Source organism: Pogonomyrmex barbatus, unplaced genomic scaffold (genome assembly GCF_055798465.1).
Source record: "Pogonomyrmex barbatus isolate J1 unplaced genomic scaffold, ASM5579846v1 scaffold1, whole genome shotgun sequence".
Taxonomy (NCBI): domain Eukaryota; kingdom Metazoa; phylum Arthropoda; class Insecta; order Hymenoptera; family Formicidae; genus Pogonomyrmex; species Pogonomyrmex barbatus.
Window position 1 is genome coordinate 21,127,021 of NW_028297098.1, and position 21,206 is coordinate 21,148,226.

Here is a 21,206-nt window from a genome sequence, read left to right on the forward strand (position 1 = left end):
TCTTATTTTTACTGTTTCGATAAAAATATGCGAAAATTCAAATTTATCAGTTCAGTTTTTATCACATCAATTTCTATATTTTGTATTTTTCGTAATGTTAATATCAATTTATATACTTTTATGCGACTTAATTCAATATTAAAATTGATTTTCGAGTTAAATATAGAAACTTCCACAAATTTTATGAACGTCACTCGCTAGCTCTGGAACACCCTGTATATTTATGGGGTTCTCGTCAATCCCGACGGTCGGCTGTCATGGCACGACGCGTTAAACTTTCCGCAGAGTAATTTTCCTCGCTCTCTCGGGGGCGGAGGTAGTATTGTTTCTGGAGGCTCAGTTAGAGGGTCGAGACTCGACGAGCACTTAAAAACGGCGAACCCTAACGAACCTATTTGCATTCAATAATGAAACGAACGACCAACCGGACGAGCGTGCGTATCTACGTCACGATCCCCATCAAAGGGTTTCACTACCATCTACCCCACCCGATTAATAATTCAACTTTAATACCGACGGTTCGTCATTGTCTTGCGGCAGATGATTTACAATTGTCCCTTTTTTTACACAGAAACCGAACGCGAATTGTTTGGAAACTAATTTGAAAGGCATTATGCAACAATAAGCGAATTAAACAAAATCTCATACAATAAAGATGAAGTCAAATTTTAATGACAAATAATAATAGAAATAATAAAGCTAATAATATGAAGTCATTATTATATTATTTTTTATTCTTAATTAATAAAATTTCCTATAAATAGAATTACACGAATTTACCTTTAAATATAAAATTACGAATATTTCAATTTTAACGTTTCCTGAAAAGAGCATTATTTTAATCTAACATAACAAAGAGCATTATTTTAATCTAATATTTCCTCTTTTGTGTGACGTTACCATTATTTTTTAAGTATTAGTATATCATTATAGTATATAGTAACATCACACAAATATTATTAAATATTACTAAAACCAATATTATTAAAATAATTAAACAACGAATACGAATCCCTTGGTTTGTGATAGAAATTGGATTCAATTGAAAAAGATTTATCAAGCGTACCGATGTAAAATATATGCATATACATATGTGTGTATCTTAAGCCGTATGCAGATGCGCGGAGTACGAAGCAGAGATTACAGCGACGATTACATCGGCGGCGAGAAATCCGATAACACCTCTGTAATGTAAACGTCACTCGGACCGAATCCCGCGTACCGGACTCGCTGCCGCGATTCGTACGAAAGTAGGACGATTCGATACAGCGTTTCCAACACCATCATGGTCCACCCCTCTCGATATTTTTTCCGAATAATATAACCCGCGTTCCCCAGATATTTTCAATTTCCAGCGACCGCGCGTTCTATCTAACGAAATAACATTCATACCGCTAGGAAAACACCACTCGACTTATGTTAGCAAAATACGATCGAGCCGCTGTGCATGGAAAAATGCTTGCCGATAGCAGCTGCATGACATGTGCACGAACCAGAATTAATAAATTGCGACGGAATAATAAGTAAAATCTGCTTATGAGTGGAGCAATTTGGCGAATTTTTATTTTGTTCAAAATAAAAGTTTGTACAATTTTATCAGTTTTTGCATACTTGAGAATTATTGATTTTATCAATTAATATTTATTTATTCCTTCATTTATACACATTTGAAAATTTTGAAAGAAAGATGTGAGCTAATATTCCTGTTTTTTAAATTAATATTTGTCATGTGAAGCATCTATTAAAAAAAATATAAAGTGTAACGGCTTTGACCGGAATAACGAGGATAATATTGAATATTCTAACATTTTCTGACAGACGGATTAACCTGTTACGTTCGCGGTACAACGACGATAATCCTCGACAGACAGCCATCGCGGTTAATTTTCCGCAGAGAGGAGTGGGATGGAAAAATTCGTCTGTAGAGAGTATAAACTCGGCGGATAGCGAGCGCCCGGCGGAATACTATCCCGGAACAACGACAACGCTAAGCTGCGCCATTGGCTGTGTTCCAGATTTTCCGAAAATTCCCGCGGGGTCAGCCGTCCTCTGTATACGGAGTCAACGGTGTAACACGATGGCCGATACTCAATTTTGTAGAGGATAAAAATGGATTTTCTCCCCCACGCGATAATTGAAGCGTATTCATTGATGTTTTTTTTCCATCTTCTCTCTCTCTCCCCTCCCTCCCCCCCCCCTCTCTCTCTCTCTCTCTCTCTCTCTCCGTTTAGTCGTTATTTTTCTCACTTTCTGTCCGGATTTTTCGTGAGCACTTAGCCCATCAGAGCGCATTAATAGCTAAGCGGATACCATAATGGCGGGCCACGCAATTTCGAACATTGTTTCAATTTCCTACATAAGCGCACCGCGCACGAAAGCAATTTAACCCACTATAATGGCCCGGGCCAGTTTGCACTGCCTACGTCGACGGATTAATTGAGTACTTTCGTTCGTCCGTGGACCGTCTATAGACGCGATTGAAATAGCTCATGATCTGGATTTGAGATTTATTCGCGAGATTTCCTAGCTAGCGTCTCTGCATGTTACATTAATTTTGAATATGCGAAATATACGCAAGTATCAATCCGGAAAGCCAAAGCTTATCCCCCTGACAGCTCTTTGAAATATCTTCTCATAATTATATCTTGCGATTTTATGTTGCGAAATGAAGAAGTTACATTATGAAAAATAATTATCCTGATGCATATATTATAAATTGAAAATGCTTGATTTTAGAGCGACTTAATATGACGCAAGATTACTCTGATATCTAGAGTCTTAATAAACGCTATGATATTATAACTATCATATATCACAGACAGCTGAGATATGGGACTGTAGAGGTATATTTATCAATATCCCAGAGGCAATCTTGAGGTTCTGTACGCAATGGAGGGCCTCTATTGTTTGGTTATTAGGTTTCGCTTGTCTCCGGGCTCGAGTTAGCGGTTGCGTTCGACTACATTCGCGTAATTGAATTCCGGCCGTTTGGTTGACCAGTTGCGTATTATTGGGTCAGCCGAGGAGATATCTACGCCAAGCCCTTCCCCTTTCCTCATGCAAATGAAGTAGAGATGAGTCGGTTGAACCTCCTCTCGTCACGTTTCGCCCCATCGGCTCTCCCCCAATGTTCGCTCTCATCATCTTCGTGCCGTTATTATTCGCATCGAATGTAACACCTCGCTTACGACCTACTTCGCCACGTAGTCTCTTAGGATTAATCCCGATCTTATTTGCCTTCCTGTATCCATCCATTTCGTGTGCCTTAAATATGAAATAAAAAATGCGAGATAGAGATCACGAGAGAAGCCGAATTTTAAAAGCGAAATTTTGAACTTTATTATAATTATTTATAAACTTACCAATTATTTTTAGCTGCGTATTTATTTACGCATTTTAAATTATAACTAATGGAATTGAACGTGCGTACACCTTTGATGGCTAAAAGTTTGTTGTTTTATTCCACCACATTTCTTTCTTTCTCTCATTGTATTTTTAATGATAAATATTTCCATTGTATTTTTAATGATATACATTTCCATTTCAGAGATGACATTTCATCATCGTACGTTTCAATCACACGCGTCAATCATGCAACACGTTGTTAAAATAATTGCGTTTCTACAAAACTGCGGTGTCCCAGCGAGGATTATAAATAGATATATCGAATTTGTGTTGTTATTGTTGTACGTTCGTCGAAGGAAGAGTTGCAGCTTCCCGTCGGAATATAGTGATAAATACGTACACGAATAACGTAATGCTTCTGACGAGAGTCGAAACATCCGTTATGCCACGTCGGCGTGGTTGGATGAAGCTCGGTGGGACTGTGTTGACTGTAAAAGCGAATGATACAACGCGATGCAACTCCGCACACGCTATTCCGCAGGGATCTGCGAAGGAAACAAGCGGAAACTGCAATTGAGAGGAGTTGACCCGAAAGATAATGTACAGAAAGTATGATATACATATATATATATATATATATATATATATATTAATTATATATATATATATATATATATATATATATATATATATATATTTTCGCGTACCTGCCGTATAGTTGCGTTTATTCATAATGCATCCGTTCTTCACATTCAACCATGGGCGTTTCCCATTTCCAATGTTTTCTGTTCTTTTGACTTTTTCTATCGCTTGTTGCATAAAAAGTTTGTTAATGAAAAGAGATAAAAGACTGAAGGTAATAAAAAAATTTTTAAAATTACAATTATTGAATGAGAATCTCTGGGAACTTTATCGAAATATTATAATCTGCATTTTTAGAAGCAAATTCTTTCATGTTTCAGCTATCCGATGTTCGTAGTAGTATATGATGTTTGGGAAGCGACCGTGCAGAGAGCTTCATCCCTCTAACGATCGTCGGGGGCGCGAATATGTATTCTCCGCTCATTAAGGCGCGCCTTTGTGCGGCGCCGAGTTGACGCGAAAACACCGGTGGATTACAGCTAATTGGTTTTTAAGCTCCACAAAATGACCGCGAGCACTCGTTATGATTTACGCGGGGCAATTGTATACAAGATGCTTTGCGGCGAGTCTCATGGCAACCGCATCGCGCAGTAACGCATGAACATATGAAAATTGCAGACGAGCGTATTTCTCTTCAAAGGGCCTCGTAGGAAAATTGCCGTGTCGCAGATCTGAGAAGCTGTTTGAGCAAAATTGTCCGGATATTTTCGTTACAAAAACTCGAATCTAAATTACTAGAATATATATTCGAAGGTAAATTTTTTCTCGATAAACATTCAATTGTTTTTTCTCACACGTTTTTTTTTTATACCTGTTTTTCAACAAGTTTTTTTACTACTATTGATATGACAAAAAAAATTCTTTGCATTCGAGCGTGCAGAGAATTTTTTGTTTTCAGCAGCAATCAAGGAATTGTGGATTATTATTATCTTAAACTATCAATCTCGATCCTTATATAGAGATGAATACCAAGTAATTCTGTTCGTTTTATATTTTTTATTGATTTTTTTAGTTTATTCACATTTACGGTCGATCCGGATAAACGATAGATAAAGTCTTTATTTCTTGGTACCCCATCGATCGATTCGCACCCTTAATTTAATCCGATTGTTACGTGCGCGCGCAGTATAGAGCCGATCGGACGATAATTGGTATTACTCGAAGAATTCCAATCCCGAGTTTCGTAATGGCGCTCGCAAGTTAATCGATTTATGGAGCGAGCGTAAGAAGGATTAAACCCGGTCTCGAAACTTAAACAGTCCATTGCGCAAATCGTCAATCGAAGTCGCCGCCTGCACTATTTCGGTCATCGAAATTGTCGTTGTACGGCCATTCGTGTCCGTGCCGTGAGAGCTCCCTTTATTCGCCATTCGACGTCTCCGTCGTTCCACGCGCGATTTATTGATCCACGCACAATTCCACCACGGCCAACTCCAGCTTCCGTTCGTCTGTCCGGTCCAATCCCCCGTCAGAAGCGACGCGTGCTACATAACCGTGATGGCTTTTAACCCTCGAAGCGACGCCAACAACAGTACAGCTCTCTCTCTCTCAGACGTCTACGATTTAAGAAGATGCATAATTTTATTGAAAAGAAAACGACACGAATTTCCTTAAGCTTCCTAAAAATATATTAATATCAAATATAATAATATAATAATATAATTAATATAATAATATAATAACATAATTAGAATAATAATCACGATACGAAATATACGAGATACGACTACTTATAAATATAGAAAACGAAATCTAGAACTATAAAAGTTATATTTGTAAATTATTTTCACAGGATTTAACGTAATACGTTAACTGCAAACACAAGATAATCAAGATAATGAACTCCTGATAATTATTCGCACTTGAATAATTTTTAGCGCATTTCGAAATAATGTGTTTACTATGTGCAATCCGATTATTACTACCCCCCCTACGTTTACGTGCATATATAAAATATGCAATATAAATAACTCGATGCGTGTATGTACGCATAATTCACGCGGTAATCCGTAGATTCTATCGCCGATAAAATCTGCGGTCTGCGGATTCATTGGGTGAACGTCAAAACCCTCGTTAATAGTGATAATAAAGCATTGCGCGTTCACCGGGAATCGTCTGGTTCCCATGTCGTTTCTAATCGAAGCCTCGAGGTGAAAGAGCAGCTCGATAATAACTACGGGATATTCGCACGTACAAGTAGCCTGTAAAAAGATTCGCCGCGCTTAATGACATCGTGGTAACTCGCAATTTATTCAAATCTATGCTAACCGACATTACGGCCCGTGTGCACGCTCTTCATTCAAATTGCCGGTAAATCATATCAGCGGCAATTTACATGGCCGGGATCCTTAATTCGCCGTCTTTATTACCGAGTCGACGCGAACGGCCTTTGTCGTTGCAATATCATCCCCCTCCCCCCCGCCTCCCCCCCCCGGCTCGTCGGCATGTTTCCACCTTTAATCTAAAATTTTTTGTCCAGCCGGGAGAGAATTAATTCTCCGACGGCGAAGAAATCTTCGGCGAAACGACGTCGAAAGATCGAACTGATTTTCATTTAAACGCACGGAGTGCATCTTTTCAAATTTAAAAACGCTTCTCCCGCACCTTTTCCAATTTTACTTTTTGACCTTTACCTTTACGCAATTCTATCTCTGGCAGAAGGATCGTAAAAGATTAGATCATTTAATTGATTCTTGCGCTAATAAAAAAAGTGAACTTTTAATCATCTAACATAATTTTTTTTTTTTTCAAATTTATCTTTTAATTTGCAAGTACTGCTTTCTGCTATTGTTCCATCTGTGTAAATGCATCTTCTATTTTCTTTGTCTCGTGTCTCTTTATTTTTTTAATTCACTTTAAATTAATTGTGTGGTTTCAGACGTACTGCGTGCTACGTTGGCCACCGAGGGGATGCTACAATTTTGCCGTTAGCGTACACTTCCGTTTGTAACCTAGTAAGTGCATCTGCATCATCCGCTTCCTCCCAAAGCGTGCACTCTGAAAATGAACCTCGGGACTCGACACGCTTCATCAGGATACACTCCGCGCTTCGCGATTGCGTCCATCGAGGCCGTTGCCATTAGGAATTTAAATATTGATCCCTCGCCATCGCGCTCGCGATTGTAATGGAATCTCCAAAAGCCTGACCGCGCGGGAATCGAAGCGCCGCCGTTCAGCCATTCGGAATCGCAGATCAAAGTTCCCGGTTAACTGAGTTAACTCGCGAGAGCGGGCCATGTCGGCCCACCATCCACCGCGATTTATTACGGACTCGGGCGACTTTATGTATAGCGCATAACGTAACCGTCGGCTGTCGACTGTTCCGAGACATTTTGCGAGCATTCGCCGTTTTTGCGAAAGCTCCCAGTCGCGGCCGGAGTGATATATTGCTCGAGTACCGGCGCTTGTTTGTCTACGAGGTGGTTTATTTTTTGCAACATTGCATGAGATCCAGCTGTCAATTGGATGGCTGAGTAAACGAATCAAACGTGTCGTATTCTTGTAGAAAAGTCAATTATCCTGGACTGATTGACAAGATGAAATTTAAATTTTTTTTCTATTCTAAGTGGAGAATCTTCATGGAAGTTTTTTGCAATTTGATGCGTTAGTTACACGAAAAAAATCATGAGAATTAAAGTAATTTAAATAAAAGATTACAATTATTATTACTCAATATTATAACAAGATAACGAATGACGCAAATCAATGATAATAAGAATGATTTTGCCCCCGGTTATATTTCTTGTTTAATTTCTGAAGTTTGTTTTATCAAAATTATAGCAATTCAGAGAAATCGGTTTTATTCCTCTTAAAATCACATGAATTACATATTCTCAAAGACAGATTTCTTCCTCGAAAATCCTGTGCACAAAATGTGCACTATAAAACGAATCGGACGATGTCGTTTAATAAAAGTTAGATCGCAGAATGCAATATTAAATGAATCGAGTCGCGCTCTGTTACATCCATTCCACTTCGGAGGCGATAACTCCGAAACACTATAAATGCTGCATTCCACCTTCATCTCCACTCGGCCGTTCATTATTTGGCAAGGTTATTAAACTTAGTTGGGCCACCATAGCTCTTTCCAAGCTGATGCTCCGAGAATTCTCCGCTTTCTCCGATTGCTCTCATCCAACGAATGTTCCTCTTCTATTTCCGTAAGCAAGTTACGTCTTCTATTACTGCTTAAACGAATAGAGTGTTCCAGTTATCGCGTTCGTGATGTAATCAAAAGATTAACAATTGAATTGCTGCTGTAATAAATAAGTTGAAGACGTTGCGTTTTTATCGAATAGAAATAGAATTTTGCCGAACAATTTTCTCTCGCGATTTCTTAATTCTTCATTTGATAATCGACCTTGAAATTAATTCTTTAATAAAAGTTAGCATAGGACAACGTTTTTTCCTTTTCATTTGCTTAGTGCGAGATACAATAGGTGACTCAAGAATGAGATGTATCGATACAAATGACGTATTCCTCTCAGTTTAATCTGGAATATCTGCGATATAGAAAAAGCGCATGTTATCTGACGTTATTGTCCTCCAGCAAGGAACAGAACCACCATGGTCATACCTATTCGCGAATGAAGTGGACGAACAAAAGCCCTCGATACCAGCCTCGACTGTTGTTATTGATATCCAATATTCAGGTTGAATAAGAGAGAGAAGGAGAAAGAGAGAGATGGAAAGAGAGTGACGCGTTCCATCAGTCAGCCGTCATTGCCATTGGTTTTTGCCTCAAGCGTCGCGGAAAATATCCACCTTTAGCAGAGAAAATTTGAATAATTTTAATATACCATACTATCAAATTTTCAACGCCTTTTGAGTTTTTTAAAAATATAGAAAATATATATGTCACTCTCGATGAAGATAATAAAAGTGGAAAATTTGCTATTGTCATGAATTTTTATAAATTATTTAAATTTCTTTCTTATTTGAATGCACACATTTTAATATAATTCCATTATTATTTCAAAAAAGTGATATAATATACCAAAATATCTGAGGAAAAAATTAATTAAACATATAAGTGTGTGTGCACACACATTATATATTTATACATATATATCAAATAATTATATATCAATAATTAAATATAATTCTGAAACTGGACTGCTTTAGAACCTCCAATTATAATTTTAATAAAAGAAATATTTTTTTATAAGCTTTTATTATTTTTTGTAGAAAATTTTTTGTATAGATATTGCAATTTCTAATTTTATAATATTTTATAATATTTTTATAATTTTATAATTTTTATATTTTATAATTTTATAATATTTTTCTAATTATCTAACAAAATTTTTGCAAAACTCTAGTTGGATTTATAAAACGAATAAGATTTTGTTAATATTAAAATTTAAATGTATGAGAAACGAATTAAAAGATAATTAAACGTAAAATTTTGTTTAAAATCTGCAGTCTAATAAAAAAATCTTAATTCTGAGATTGTTCAAAAAAACCAATATTTTTGTTAAAAGACAACTAATTTCAATTACTTTTTCAAATAGTTAATTGGAATGCATTGTATATATGTACGATGACATATTTTGGTCATAAAACTACCATGGCGTATGGCGGACGCAATCAACATCCGCAGCTCGTTTATCCTAGACGTGCGATCAGATCACGTACATCAATATTTACTCACGTTCTCGATAAATGACTGCGAGAATGCGCAGATCCACTGACATTTCTCGACAGAATCTCATCATTCTTTTGGCTATTCTCGCGAACTCTGCATCCTCATGGACGCCTCTCTTGAGAGAGGAGGGAGAGGAAAGGACAGATCGAACGAGCGACTTATCGCCGACACAGTACGTGACGACAATATTTGTCGATTTCGATTCTCATCGTCTCTTTTTCCGATTTCGAGAAGTGATCGAATGCGCTTCCCCCATCAGGATGCAGGATTACGTGACGCGTGTTGGGGAAACCGACAATATTAAGTTTGGCGATTTCGTTTCCAAGTTGTTTTTCAGTGAGATAGGAAATTTATAGAATATCCTATAACACGATTATTATTCGATATTATATACTTAATACTTATATATTTAAGCAGTGATAAGAGAAACTTGAATAATATAAAATATAATAATATAAATAATAATATAATAATAATAATATAAAAAAGAAAATAAAATAAAACTTTTAATATTAATTTAAAATATTAATTTAAAAATAAATTTGAATCTGATACAATTATTCAATAAGTTATAAATATTATTTTATATCATGTTATTATTTAATAACAAGCTCTTAAAATTTATATGGTAATGTTTAATAACGTTTATAACGTATTTAAACGTGCATAAGCAAGTTAAAAATATGATTTTGAAAGCTTAAAAGCGTATAACAGCGTTTTTATATACACGTAAATTTTATTTATTATTTACATGAAAGAATGGAAATATGTACACGTGACGCAGGGAAAGAACGAATATTCAGACAAGGGTGAAGAATTGGATAATCAAATATTGAAATCTGTCTCAACCTCTCGTGAAGGCAAAAGGTTCAGTGTCACGTTAAGTCACATCAGCCATTTCTCCAGGTGTTAGAGTAATCCTTTGCAGCTTTAGTAATCCTTTGAAACTCGATACAGCTTGGTAGGTAGGCAGGCAGGTCCCGAAGGGTCATAGGTCGCATCCCGTTGATGTTCCTTGTATATTCCATAGGATCGAAAAGTTTCCTCTCGGTCTTGAAGCTTGTTGTGCGATTCATGGGAAAAAGTTAGCGAGCAGAGTCAAGTCTAAAAATGTATACGATAAAACTTGCTAATCGTGACAATAGCGATCAAAAATCGAAGGATGGAAAGCAAAAAGTTAGTACTCTGATTAATCTTTTATGTTGCTTTAATATTTTATAAAGTAAAACATAAACTTGCAAAAAATGAAGTTTAACTTTTTCTTATAGAGGCAATAAAAGTGTTTTTATTACATATTTATAACACTCTAAATAAATAATATGATAAAAGATAAATAAGATAATAAAGAAATGTTAATAAAGAAATTGTAACATAGAACGTGCGAACTAATAAATGTGCTATTTCAAATTTTTCAATTTTTTTTAAATAAAAAAGTTTATTGGAAGAATTGCGATAGTGTAGTTACAGTTGTTTTGATCGAATTCAATGAAAATAATCCAGAAAATCGAAATAGGAGCTCGTAGAGAAAGAGAGCATCAGTGTCTTTGTAACTGAGTATAGCGCTTTACATAGTAAACAGATCCTCTTATTTTGTGGTATTTGCCATTGAATCGCTCGTCAGAACCACAAAATCCTCTGTTGTAGCGATATCAATTTACACTTGTAAGTTTTACAATCATAATAATAAATATAAAAATTAAATTTATTTAAGATAAATAAATTGTATTACGAGGCAAATTTAATAATTTTTATAATGAAAAGTAGATTATTCTAAAAAGGATAATAAGTTTTCTGAAAAATACAAATATATATCCAATATAAATTTATATAAGAGATAAAAAAACAAAATATCGTAAACATTAACATATTATAATTTATGTTTAAATGATATTTGCTTTTGAAATTTATTCTAAAAATGAAATGAAACAAGATACAATAATAAAATATAATTTTATTATTTAGGAGCAATTAATAAAGAATTAATAAAGATTTAGATACTAATAAAATTCAATGTGATATAAACATAATAAATTGATGACTTTTAATTTTATTTAATTGGCTATGAATATGGAGTTCTATATTGATATCGGAATTGAGTTTACGTAAAATAATAATAGATTGAAGCAACTTTCAGAGGTCGAGTCCAGCCTCGTTTTTTTGTTAAATCCACATGTCTCTTATGAATACGACTGTAAATGTGGTGCGCGGTTGTCCTTATCGTTATCAGTGGTCCGGCACACCTCCCTGGAGTGTCGCGAACAGAAGGCACAGAGACGGAGAAGATCTCTAGAGACTACGGTCTTCAGAATCAATCTTCTCTTTTCCAGATTCTAATCTAAATGTCGAATGAAAATATTGTTCCAGCCTTATGACCTTTGAGATTTAGGAAAAAGCTTCTAGCATACATATCGATTTATTAATATTCATATTAAATATATTTTTTTATAATTCAAATATATAATTTTTAATTAGATTAAATTATATAATTATCATAATTTCTAACGCTTACATAATTGTCAAAATTGTATCTTCATCGTAAGAATATTTTGTCGCTTTTATATTGACTGAAATGAAATATTTCCAAACCTATATTTAAATAATTACAAAATTTAAGCATTCACTCGAAAAATAGCTACCTTCAAAAGAATGAACTGTTTTTTGGGATTTATTCTTGCTTGTTTAGAGTTCAATTTTGTGAAAGCGGACCTTCGCCAAAGAAGTTTTGATGCCTCGTCCTAATTCCCTCAGTTCAGCGAGAAAAGACACGGGAATCGAGAAAATGTGCAAAATGTGGTTCTTGTAAATGCGTGTTTTACAATTCTTCACGAATCGCGATTCTTTTCCTCGCGCTTCTCGGTATCGATGAACTGTCTGCGTACATTCGCGATACACTAGGGATCATCGAGCCAGTGAAATATGGGTTGAACAAAGTAGCCATGTGCAATACAGGAAATGGAAGCAGACAAAATGTAGTTAGAACGTACATGTTACATCTGCGATACGAAATATGCTGAAACCACATGTTACCGTTTAAAATTATTATAATAAAATAATAAGAATTAATTAAATTTTCAATTATCTTTTTATACATTAAATGTTGAAATTTCTACTGAAACATATTTATTTTCAGCAGAATTTACAATATAGCTTTTACATAAATTCTTTCAATTGTTTAATATTTTAAATTTCTTGTATTATTAACCATCTTGCAATTTTTGATGAAAAAAGAATAAAGATCTAAATTTTTTTCTACAGGAAAAATCTGTTATTAGAAAATAATTGAACCTAATATTCATCGATGTAATTATTATTTATTCATCGATTTATTTATCAATCACTCATTGATTTTGCGAATTAATGACTGTCTCGAGGCTTTCGCCAGGAAGAATGGCGCCATCAGTGACGCCGGGAGTCCATAAACACGCTTTCGATGGATGGGGAAAACGAAAGAGAGTGTTGTTCTTGCTTAGGGTCCTTGGCGGAGCACTGATTTGTCAGCGGTGCTACATTAGCCTTCTCGTCGAGAAAAGACCAATAAACCACCCGCCGGCTCACAGTCGGAAAAACGAAGTCTCGAGTAGGAAAACAGTCGACTTATTGGACGATTCCGCCCGCAGCGGGGTAGCATCGTCGGGAAAGTTTCGCGAAGCGTATTCCGCTTATTCAGTATAACGAAGTTCATAGGAAAGAATAATCTTCCGGGCTTTGTTATATAGATAACTTAACTTGTCGCAGCGTTTGCAATCGAACGGGTGACTTTTCATAATTTCACTGCACTGCCAGAGCGTACAGATTAAATGAGGAAATTTGAAAATCGAAGAGACGTTTTTTTTAGGTAGGTGTAATAAATCACGATTTTTTATTGTAAAAAAAAATGAAATCTGTAGAATCTTTTTAGGAAGTGTCTGGTATCGATCGCGTAATACGGGGATTTATTTTTGTTTTTTATTTTTTATCTCCAATTTTTTTCATTATTTCACGTTATAAAATTGTACGATTATTTTATTAGCGTTTATCAGCATTTCGCTTCCTGACGCATTCTCGTTGATTTTCGCAAGTAACGTAATGCGACGAGGGATCTCCGTATTTCGTATACAGTGTCGGTCAGTCGACGTTATTGCCCGCATTTGTTACCATTGCGGGCGCGTGTAATGGCCCGGAGGATTAGCAATTTGTCAATTAGTGCCTAACTAATTTATTTATCGCCGCGTATTCGCGGAGCGACGATTCTTTCGGTCTCGACTTACGTTCCGCGGCATTTCGCAAACGGCAGCGGTGAACATGCGGCTTTCTTAACGGTCTCTTAATTTAGATATAGGGTGGTAATAAGGGCATCGTACACTCAGTAATCGTAGTTGCATCGCGGAAATCCACATTCTTTTATAGCACATTTATCTTCTGACATAAACCATTATTTAACCATTATCTATATTTATTTTTTTAATCGATTGTCCCAAGAAATCAATTTTAAAAAATTTTATAATTTAACGTAATGTATATATGATACAAAAATAGTTTCATCTTCTTACTTTAAGTAGAAACAAATTTTAATAATAAACTATAAATTTCCCACACTTTGAATCTCTCTGTGGCATTCCCCAGCATTTATTTATTCCGTTTAAAAAGTTCTTTAACGTTCCATTATTTTTCTTTCTTTTTTTTTTTTTTAATAAAGTTTGTAAAAATGATTTTACTTTTGCCAGAGAATTTACGCCCAAATTGAGTGAAAGAAAGCGACATATCGTCTGATCAAAAGCCGGATCGACCTGTCGCTCATGGCGACAGTCCCGGGATGATGGCGATATTTATGCTAAAACTGGTGGCGACGGCATTAGCGGCGATGGGAATCGATCTCGCTGTGAACATGGCTCGACACTCAGTGGCCACTCTGGGGGATCGTCGTGCCCCATCGTGGAATAATACATGTCTACCGTGGTTGCAGCACCTCGGTTCACACACTTAGTAAATATAGCTATCAGCCGGCTAAAAATGGTTATCGGTGAAAGCGAACACCGCAAACGGTGTTTATCGCCCTTAACACGAAAGATTTGACGTGTGCTTTCACTTTGCATGGAAAAAGAAGAAAACGTATGGTGATGAGTAATTATCTAAATTATTTAAACTTATTAATTAATTTTTTTTAGTAATAATTTAATAATATTTCTAAAGAAATAATTTTCTAAAGAGATAATTTCTAGAGGTAAATTTTATTCGGTTAAATGATTATTTTTCAAGTTAATTATTCACTCGAGGAAACAATGATATGTTTCAATGGAAATATTGGAACGTCTTATCACAGCGGCGCGCCGTTCGATAATCGAAACGACACGCAAACGTCAAAGTGAGCACAGTGCGAGAGATCCGATGTGATTCCAGATGCAACACGTATCGAGCATGAATCTTTGTCAAAATCGATGCGCGCGCGATTCGTGTGCAACATGCATCAGATGCATGTTGCACCACGCTTCGAATCGCATGTTAGTAGTATCGCTTCGATCTGCCTTATGCATAACTGCCCGCTGCCGCCGGAATAACGTTACATCGTAAAGAGCCGCTGTACAACAAACACCGGGGAAAGCCAGGACAGCAGTTGCATACAGGGCGTAGCGTATAATACGTGACTGATGATTTACACGATACGGATTTAGAATCCAGAATCCTAACTAATAGCTACAACCTGAGGAGACATCGATTAAACTCTTATTGTTATAAACACTATCGCGTTTATCAATTAAGCATAATCAGAATTACATAATCGAAGGAACACATCAGGAGACACGTTCAAGTTGAACTTGTCATTACGTCATCGTTAAGTCTCGATTGATTTGAAATGACGGATGATGGTTGACGAATTTTTTTTTTATGTTTGTATTTCGAAATATCCTGAGCATGTCCCGTGAATACTTTTCGCATACCGTGTGATACCGCGTAATGACAGACGCGTGATAATAACGCGCATACTCGTTCGTTTGTCGTTTCCGGTTTTGAGTGCTGACAGAGAATATCGAGATTCCGGACGAATTCACGTCGAAAAAAACCGAGATCGCTATTTTTATTATTTTCCCTCCCCATATATTCTCCGCCGGCATCCACCCGGGAATCCGTTCATCAAACGGAACCAACGAAGCGGCAAATATCCCGCGGAAAGGACGACATGGCGCATATACAGAATATAATTTTTCAAAGAACGGCCAGTGGAATGGATCTCGTCGCTCCTCCTTCTTACCATTTCTTATTTTCCTCGGTGTACAAGCGCTCGATTTTAATAACATTTTATCAATAATATTCGGTAAAAAAACGTTTGTCTACCAAACATTCAAGATTCACAGATCTCAAACTAAAAATATGCGTCAAATCTTATTTAAAATTATCTATAGAAATTTAGATTCCTCCGTTGTCTCTTACTTTTGATCGTTCACGTTCTCGGCAATTGCGCTTTAATTGCCGTACGACCTATATTTAAAAGCTTGTACTGACGGACGGACGTGAAGAAAACTCACGGGCACGAGACGAAACTTTCGGGCTCGATCGTCGCGGTGAGATGCCCCGCTCGTTTATCCAAACTTTATTATGTCCCCGATGCTTGTCACGGTCCAGCGAGCGCGCGTCTTTGCTCGATATTGAAAAGTCTGGATCGCTTCTTTCCACTTCCCGTTTTCGTTCCGCCACGGCTTCCGCCGCGTCGCTCCACCCGTTCGTTTCGCCTTCGAGGACCGCTTCCGCCTTCCAAGGCGCTCCACGTTTTATAGGGCATACATATCGAAGTCCTAAGGCTATATAGCGAGACGCGAGCGTGTTGCATTTTCCGATCATGCGGAGGGAGAGTCGAAGTGGATTATGCGAGCAAAGGGAAATCTCGTGGCCCACGGCGAAGGCTCTTCCGTGCGATAGGTCGAATTTAGAAGGAAATATAAAGATATATGTACCTGGAATAGCATTCGCATACACGTTCGATAAAAAGTTTAATATTCCGAACAAATTTCTAGATTAAGGTTTTCCATTTCTTTTTATCGAACGCGCGCGTGAGAAAAGGCAAGTATTACGTAATTTTTTTGCAGTAGGCAAGAATAATTGGATTTATCTTGGAAATTACACTCGATATAAAATTTTATGAAAATAATAATTTATAAAATAATTTATAAAATAACAAAAATTAACAGTAGTAGTATGAAACTCGACGAAATCGCTAATTACTGCCGAAAGCTAATACATAGAAATTTAATATAATTATAATTATAATAAATAAAAGATCTCCGTAAGGAACATTTTCTATGTGAATAATTTTGGATCGGATTTTGGATTATTATCCGTTCCCTTTAATCACGCGTTACCAAATTGCCGGCTGAATAATCCAATTCTTCATTGTCGGCCGTTCCATATCCCGCGGGCTTTTATTTTCCACGCCTGTATATTCGCGCGTGAGACAGCGCGATATTATTCTTTCGCGAGATCATATTTCCAAATATCCATTGTCCGCGGCGTTTTATCGCGGTACGGAACGGAACCGCGGGATCGCGACGGGAGAATTTCGTTTCGGTGCGAAAATCGGCGGAATGTCGAATTTAATGAGCCGCCGGGTGCGTCGCGCTTCGATCGAAGGCAGCCTCGGATAATAATGTAATTGGATAATTCATAGCGAATAAGCTCTCGCGTACTTGCGCTCGCGGAGAGCCCCATTGTCACGGACCACCGGCTTTGTAATGCAAAACCAATTTCCCTGTCGTCTCTCTCTCTTTCTCTCTCTCTCCGCCGATCGCCTTCCTCTCCCAGACCGCCTCTCCCCCCCCCCGTGTGTCTGTCGCGTAATCGCGGCGGAAACTTTTCTTTTCCGCGAGAGAGCGGACAAAAAGAAAAACCGTCGGAGAAGCCAGCTCGAGTGGAACGATAGAGACGATGCAATTGCGGAATATTAATCGATCGCAGGGCACTCGATAAGAGATACTGTGAGCACTAACTCTAATTCTTTTTTCTTTTTTTCTTTCCCTCTTGGCGATGGATTTCCGCCATAGTTTCAGATTGCAGCATCGCTGCAGCGTTTTAAAGTGAGAAAACGAGAAAAAGTAGATCGGATGTCAAAACTTAGAAATTAAATATTTAGTCTATTTATATTAAGTCCATTGGTACTATTCGATTTATGACGTTTGCAGAATGTCTTTTTTCTTTACGAAGCTTTTATTTCTATTTTACATATTTTTCTTTAAAAAAATATGCATTAAACGTAAACTGAAATAAATCATTGTTATCACGAGATGTCGGTTCATCGGAATTTCTGAACGTAAGCGAGATCTCAAGAAATTCAATTGAGAACTTCGACATTTTTTTATTCACATTAGTCTTCAACATCTTCATGTTACGCCGATATTCGATATGGACGGAAAAATGTACACGGCGTCGTTTTTCATCGGATCGCAACTACCATCCTCCGCAACCATTTTTTATATGGACGATCAGTGATTTTTTTTTTATTACCGCCGAGACTCGCCGGTATCGAAGGAAAAAGGGAGTGGGGGTGGGAAAAAGAGAGATAAGTCGGGCCGATAAACGGGTCCGATTTATTGCGTCATTAATTTTATTTATCGACACGCGAATCGCGTTGCGATTGCGCTCGCAGCGACTACGTCGGCGAAATTCAGTCGCGAAATTGGGTCGCGTAAAAACGCCCCTCCCCTCCAAATGTTGTTTACCCGTGCAATTTTATCACTCGCGCTCGTACATTTCTTCCGCATGTGTCGATAATATACATATATCACGGCCCACCCTCGTGCGGTATCTTGTCACCGAACTCCCTGTAATTAGCGCAAATTCGTCGCAATCGTGCTAATTGTATCGTACTCAACGATATAAACTGCCATATGTAATTTTCATTTCTTTGTCAAATATCAACAATTTTAATTTAATAAATACAAATATTTTTCGCATTTGTTTTGCTCGCAGAAATTTTAATTAACTTAATAATAAACTTAATTAAAATTAATTAAGATACACTTTTATCTTCATCTTTTATTTTAATAAAAAAAAATCTATTTTAATAATAATTACATATCATTATTTAAATAAAACTTATTTATATTCATTTACTTTTATGATACTTATATAGAATATTTTGATAACACATTTTTCAACTCAACAATTATAATCTTAATAATCAAATACATACATAACTATCGTTATAATCTAAAAAACGTATTAATCATTTATACTGCTTATTGATTCTGAAATTTTAACTTCAATGTTAATTATCTTTTGTGAAAGTTTAGGAAAGTTTAATAGTTTTGAATGTTTTATTTAGGACTCACGTCCCCCGAAAATAAGCTCCGACCGTCTCGCATTATCGTGTTACACGAACATCTGAGAAATTCGGATTTACGTCACTCCAGAGATAAACCATCGGCGTGCCATGGTGGGCGCAGGCAGTAGAGCAGGTAGCTGCACAGTCAGACACGTGAGATGAGTCCGGTAGAGGGATTTCGCACGTGATAAGGCTGCGCGAACGGCCGTTTCTCCTCTCGCCGAGTCGTTTCGTTTCTTCCTCGCGGCACACACGTGAGGAGGTGAAGTCTTCCTCTTCCCTGCCCCGCTCGCTACCTGCCGGTGATATTCCCGTTCCCGGGCGGGATCGTAATACCGTCCGCCGTTATGTCTGCTACGTGTATCCCGCTCTTGCGATCGAGATATAAACTCGACCCGGTCCCGGCTCGCGATAAAGCGTCGTTCGACCGTCATTGTGTTCGCCCTTCTCAGAAACGAGCAGGAAACCCCGAAAGACAACGATCGCCGACGATGATTCGTGCTCGTTCTCGAGAGGGATGCTGCCCCGGCTGAAAGAGATACCGAGCGTCCACGAGCTATGACGTCAACCTCTCATTGTTGGAAATTACGTACGGAAGGAAGATATTTCAAATGCCCATATGAATGCTGTTTCCAAATACAGCTGATTTTTTTTTACAAATTTAAGTATAAATTAATAAACATAGCTAAAGCTATAGAGTATTTTTTGAATTAATTTTCTGAATTATCTTACGCAATTACGCATTTTTGTTGGGAAAAATTATATATTATTTGTTAAATAAAATTTTACTATAAATTTTTTTAATTTTCTATATCTTGGCAATTATATAACGAAATTTTTATTAAAGAAAACCAAAATAATACAATTAACCAATAACTAAAATAGATTCTGCAACAAACTTGTATCAATTACTTTGTACTTGCCAAATTTATTTTATTAATTTATTATATTTAGAATTTCTATTTTGTGATCTTATTAGATATACCTAAGGAAAGATTCTTTATGTTCCAATTTTCTTATTGAAGAAATCAAATGTTTTATCAATTTTATGAACGAAAAATATAGCGGTAACATTTTGAACGATTGAATGCAATTATTATTACGCACAGAATTTTGCTGCAAAATAAATTGCACCACGGGGAGACAGGCTCTAAATGGCTGCAGTTTAGTACAAAGACCCTCTGTTTATATCCGGCAAGCATCCGGCAACCAAGGAGAAGAGCGGGACAGGCGAATTAACGGGCGTTTAGTCGCGTCGTGGACGTACGGAAGACGTTTCCTCGTTATTTACGGGGATGCGGGAAACGCAGAGAACCGCATCGGAGCGGACGTGTTAAAGCTGGCTGTATAGCTCGTTAAGACTGTATTACGACGCCGAGTTGGAATGGGAACGGGCGTCGCGACGGTATCCGTCGACGAAATTGGACACCCGCGCGTAGTTTCGACATTTAATAAATCCCTCGATAGTTGCACTCGACACCAGACTTTATCGACAGAATCGAGGCAAATACTTGTACTTGTCTTATACAACATCGGCCGGCTAGGTATTCCAGAATTCTTAGAATTCCGCAAAATTCTCTGCGCTGTTGCAACAAGTATCAAGTTAAAATTGATACAACTTTTTGATCCTTTAAATTGATGAATCGCTCTCAATAAATTGCTCTCACGAAAGGCCGCGTCCAATCATACGTTTGCATCATTCTACATTTACTTGAATATTCTATTGTTATTGAATTTTCTATTGTTATTGTATTTTTTTCGCAATGAAACTTGCTGACCGTATCCAAATACGCGAGGAAGTAGTAACGAAAAATTCGTATGGCCTCACATGGAGGAGGAAATGGAGGAAGAGAAGGAGAAGGAGACGAGGTTGAAGTGTATCGGCCGGACGTTCGGAGGGAATAGTCAAGTAGGTAGAAAATACGTGATCCGGAATCTAGTATCGTGTATCGGAAAATCTAGCTATTACTCGACGCGTATTCCCGTCGTTCGGTCTCCTGCCCTCCTTTCTCCCGCGACCCTTCCCTTCCTTTTCCCGTGCCCTTCCTAACATCGAGTTTTATTTTGCCTCCCATGGGATCTCCCTCGGCCGGTCGCGAGACGGTATTTTTATTCAAATTTCGCTCGATCCGTCCTCTTGAAGTTCCTCGCGAGACCCGGCGCTCTCGAGAGGGGCGGGCATCGCATTATGCGAGTCGAAGTCGCTCGCTCGTTCGCTCTAATGCCGCAGCTTCGTAAATTCTATTTGCTATTGGTCCTTGCCTTACGCGGCTCGGTAGTCGG

General features: G+C 37.3%; 1 long non-coding RNA gene across 1 annotated transcript in view; it reads left to right on the forward strand.

The window, feature by feature from the left end:
* Positions 1 to 5,701: 5,701 nt before the first annotated feature.
* LOC148938233 (uncharacterized) overlaps positions 5,702 to 21,206 on the forward strand; it is a 35,026-nt gene continuing 19,521 nt past the window's right edge. Inside the window, exon 1 of the long non-coding RNA XR_016138331.1 lies at positions 5,702 to 6,941. This is a non-coding gene — a long non-coding RNA (uncharacterized LOC148938233). The remainder of the gene's footprint in view (positions 6,942 to 21,206) is intronic.